The sequence below is a fragment of the Anneissia japonica genome, unplaced genomic scaffold (genome assembly GCF_011630105.1).
Source record: "Anneissia japonica isolate Jap-2015-1 unplaced genomic scaffold, ASM1163010v1 scaffold3279_len158616_cov144, whole genome shotgun sequence".
NCBI lineage: Eukaryota > Metazoa > Echinodermata > Crinoidea > Comatulida > Comatulidae > Anneissia > Anneissia japonica.
In genome coordinates, this window is record NW_022714864.1 from 48881 (window position 1) to 53835 (window position 4955).

The 4955-nt window shown below is 34.3% G+C and overlaps 1 long non-coding RNA gene across 1 annotated transcript in view; it reads right to left on the minus strand.

Moving 5' to 3' along the window:
• Nucleotides 1–2854, minus strand: part of LOC117109105 — a 3978-nt gene extending 1124 nt beyond the window's left edge. The window contains exons 1-3 of the long non-coding RNA XR_004445465.1: nucleotides 2563–2854; nucleotides 570–844; nucleotides 214–292 (exon numbers count right to left, since the gene is read on the minus strand). This is a non-coding gene — a long non-coding RNA (uncharacterized LOC117109105). The remainder of the gene's footprint in view (nucleotides 1–213; nucleotides 293–569; nucleotides 845–2562) is intronic.
• Nucleotides 2855–4955: the final 2101 nt, after the last annotated feature.

Here is a 4955-nt window from a genome sequence, read left to right on the forward strand (position 1 = left end):
GTGGAGAGAGAAAGGAAATTATAAATAAATAAACAAAAAATGTTATTTGTTGGCCATCTTAAACATTCTTTGTTTAAATTTCTTTATGTCTTTATTTTTCTACTGGAGGTGTGAAAATGCATTTAATATTTAAATTTAGAGTATTTTTTCCCTTCACTAACTATCTGCATTAATAAATGCAAGTACACAAACACATAAGAGCTTCCAACATACCTGCAAGAGCCAACAGTTCAGCATCTTCAATGTAATCTGGGTCCAGGTCTGTCAGTGGTTCTTGTTTCTCTTTGTGCTTCTGGAAAGTAAATGTAAAAATATGACAACTTTATTTTAAAAGGGAAATAAACAGGAAGAGAGTCAATAAAAAAAAAATTAAAATTTTATTTGTAAATTAATTAAAATTAAAATTTAGTTATAATTTAATTAATTGTTAAAATGGAAACTAAATAATTAAATAATAATTAATTAATAATAATAATAATTAATCAATTCAATAAGTAAATAATAATATTTAATATCAATTAATGTTAAATGTAATGTTGGTATTGTAGTAGTACATAGAGGGTAATTACCACGGATGCTGAGAAATAGTGTTGACTATCAATTACTGAAGGGTTGTTCTTATTGGCATTATTCATGTCTTACTTTCAAGCGGTTATCAAGATCAATTTTCACAGCAGGAAATTAGTAGACAAACTCGAGGAGCTGCTTTTATCACTTCAAGTGGGGACAACAAACATCATTCTTCAGTTCTCGTGTTCATCATGTAGCTTCATATGACGGGTAAGATTTGATTTCAAAGTGAACAAATGGTGCACTCATGATCCACATCACCTTCCATTCTCACCTGGAAGGAAAAGGAAGAAAAATTATTAGTCTTAGTATTACACTTAAGGTAACATAATATATTCATCAGTTTGTTTTATAACACGATCATTAAATTCATACATTAAAGTGATGCTGCTTCAGACACCCAATGACCAAGGGGGCTGTACACAACTAAAACTTAAGCCTGGTTCTCACGAGAGCCCTAGTATCCGGATCGGGAGCTAACCGTTAGCACCTGCGTGAGAACGGCCGATTGGTTAGCGCTAATCGTTAGCAGTATCCGGATACTGCTAACGGTTAGCAAGCGCTATCGGTTAGCAAGTTGAGCGCGTTTTTATCATCAACTAATCACACGTACGCGTTTACAATTTCCAGTTTCTTATTGGCCAGTGATTCAATGATCATATTTTTGGTATCCGGATCGGGATTTTCTCGTATGGACGCACGGCAGCTAACGGTTAGCAGGATCTGGATCATGCTAACCGTTAGCTGCCGTGTGAGACATAGCCAGTGTCTTTAGAAACCTCTCATTATTGTTCAGAAAACTTTTCAGAAGTCTACACATTTTGATCTAGTCAGTCAGCATAGACTTTGACCTACTCATTTAATTAATGGCATCATACTCAAACATTAAGGGCATACAGAAAAAAATTATTAGAATATCACTTTTTTTTAAGTGATAAGGGCGGGCTTTTTATATTTTCTCTTTTTAATCAGATCAATAGAATATTGCCTTTTTTTTATCGATGAGAGTGAAACTGTTTTTATTATAGTAAGAATATTGTAAATATTGAATAAAAATTGGTTTAATTTAATTGTTTCTTAAAGAAAATGTATTTACAGTGACAAAATTGCATGTTTTTTTTTTTTATGCTGTTGAAATAAATGATGAGGTAAAATTTTTTTTTTAAATCCACATCAATATTTTCCAAATTTTTGAGGCGGGTAGGAATGATAATCTAAAATTTTTTATATGTGTCCTAATACAGAAATCTTATTATTTGATATACGTAGAAAAATATGTTGAATATGACACACTATTCAGTAAAGTTAACAAGCCTGTAGCCTGGATTTTGAAAGACGGTTCTTAATTTACTGAAAAGGGCACGTGAGCATACAGAGCACCATGGGATGGGCTGCCTAGACTTAAGTAAGACTGAGGGAAATATCCCCTTGTTGTGGGGTACTGGGTGAAGAAGCTCCAGCATTCTTGGTATTTACAGACCATGTTTTATTTTATAGGCCTTAATTAATTAACCTAAAAAAAAAAATGTATAATGGAGGTACCGTACAAGGAAAGACTACTGTGAATCTGGAAACCATATGCTAGGCCCTGCTGGTCCATCTATAATTTTACAACTGCAAAAGTATGACACAAACTGGCCTAGGGGCCTATAGGCCCTCTTAGGGGCCTAGCTAGTAGTAATAGTCTATAGGTAAGTAGTATAGTAGTAATATTATAGGCCCTCCAATGTGAGCCTGATAAGGGAAGCGTTAAAAAATAAAGGCATTGGAAACCGGAATATATAGCTAACCTAGGCCTAATTAATTAGCAAAATAATCTACCCTACTACTAGGTCTAGCCTACTTAGGTAAGTGGGTAGGTAGCCTAGCTAGGCCCTAGGCCTAGTAGAAGTAGTACCAAGTAGTACTGTATGTATAGTAGTAATAAAATAGGCATTTTAGCCTTAGGCCGAGAGCCTAGGCCCCCTATTAGGCCTTCCCTGATTTTCTTACCAGTGATCTTTACAGCATAGCATTCCCGAGTGTGATGCAGCGGAGTGACATCCTCCTAAATGTTTACTTTTGACGAGAAGTTTTGACTGGTTAATCGGGAAAACTTTATCGGAATTGGTAGACCAATTCATCTTCGCGAGTGGTGTGCAGGTCAATCTACTCCACTTTCAGCAGAAAATTGTAAACTTAGGTGACATCATTGCCGCCTACTCAACAGGGCTCACTGATTGGTTTGTTGAGCAGAGACGTCCTATAACTCTGCCCAATTATTGGTCTGTTGGACAGCCGCTCTGCTCAACAGGGCTCAATCATTGGTAGGTTGAGCAAAGTTATTGTACATGTCTGGGTTTTTCTCTGGGCCGGCGCCACAACCCCCTGGATACATCCGTCCGATGAGCGATCCCTGCGATCCACCCCCCCCCCCGGGATGCATCCGTCCGATGAGCGATCCCTGCGATCCACGTGACTGTTCCAAAGAGGCTATTCTGCTTGTTGATTGATAATTTGTGACGGATAAACATTCTCACCAGCCACTCACACACACACACCAACCATGCACCAACATACACTGCACATCCAAACAAACAACTATTTTGCATAGCTTATGCAAAAATTATTCACAATGCCCTGTCCTTGTATATATTTCTCTTACAAAACAATTCATAAGAAATGGATAGAAGACACATACAAAAATATTAATTTAATTTGTGTGTTTTAATACAACGTTATGAAAGACATCAAATTGTATACAGTATAGGCCTATAATATTTGTATATCCAGAGAGTTGTTCTGTCTCAAACATATAATACAATGAAAAGGTTGTTTAGAAAAAATAATTAGATATGAAATAAATAAATAACAATACGAAATATTAAGCATGATGAATAGAAAATAAATATATGGATGAATAAATAAACAAGTACCTACACATCTAGATGTGTATAAGAGACAGTAAACAAGTACCCAACAAAATATGAAGAGAAAATAAAATTAGATATAAAATCAAATATAAAAACGAAGCATTTGTGAATTATTAACTTTATAGATACATTAAAATAATGTACATAAACAAATAAATAATGTTGATAGGAAATAGTAATTAACTATATAAAGGCTGCAATGAACAAATTTATATTTATGTTATAAAATAAAAGCAAATTTAGCTGGCCTGTGTTTCCTGATAATATGGAGGGAAAATCCCTCTCTGTCCCAAAAATCAATATAATTCTACTTATTGATGTTGCTTTAAAAAGCAGCATACACTGAGTTAAAGAATGAGCAAAAAATACCCAATATATTTTCTATTTTAAATGACGAGATATAAAAGTATGTGAACAAGATTAATGTTCCCTGATAATGTAAACATTAAAATGAAGGGAACTAATCCCTCTCCGACCAAAACATCAATGTAAGTAACTATACATTGATTATCTCTCATAAAAATATAAAAACTCCACAGGGTGTGCAATTAAAGCACTAACGGTGATATTGCATTTTTTGAACATATAATGCCCAGCATCATATTTTCTATTCAAAATGAAATAGAAATATAAGTATGAAATCAAATCAAGGTAATGGTGAAAGTAAAACAGCTGGCACGAAATGTTCCCTGATAATGTTAAACTTATATTTGAGGAAAAAGTCCTCTGAAAACATCAATGTAACTATTCAAAAAATATACTATTCATAAAATCTCATAAAAATACAAAATATGCACAGGGTGTGCATTTAAAGCACTCAAGTTGATATTGCTAAAGTCCTGTCTCTTATACACATCTAGATGTGTATAAGAGACAGGACATCAAAGACTGGAAGCTTTACAGTCAGAAAAGGGGGATTTTGAGGGTGAAAAGGTTCTTGAATGGCCAGAATTCCTCTCTATTCCAAAACATCAATTTAACTATCTACCTTGAGGTATATCTCATAAAAGCTTAATGCATCCATTGGGAGTGCATGTGAAGCACAGAAGTTAATATTAGGTAAATAATACACAAAATGCCCCAGCATCATATTCGTACAAATTGCAAAACGGGGATAGATGTTGCTGAAAGTTCATCCACGGATTTTAGTTTCCATTGTTCTTTGTTCTATACAATAGTTTTTCATCAACAACCCTCTTAAAATGATCAAAGTCATCGTACACTTCATCAAATCCAAAGGTCGTGGACCTCCTTGATGTTGGGCAGTAGGTGAAGATTTTTTGTTTGCTATGTTCAGTATTAATTTTTTTTTTTTAAAGTTAACTAATTAAGGCCTATAAAATAAAACATGGTCTGTAAATATCAAGAATGCTGGAGCTTCTTCACCTAGTACCCCACAACAAGGGCTGTCTCTTATACACATCTAGATGTGTATAAGAGACAGGCATCATATTTTCTATTCAAAATGAAATA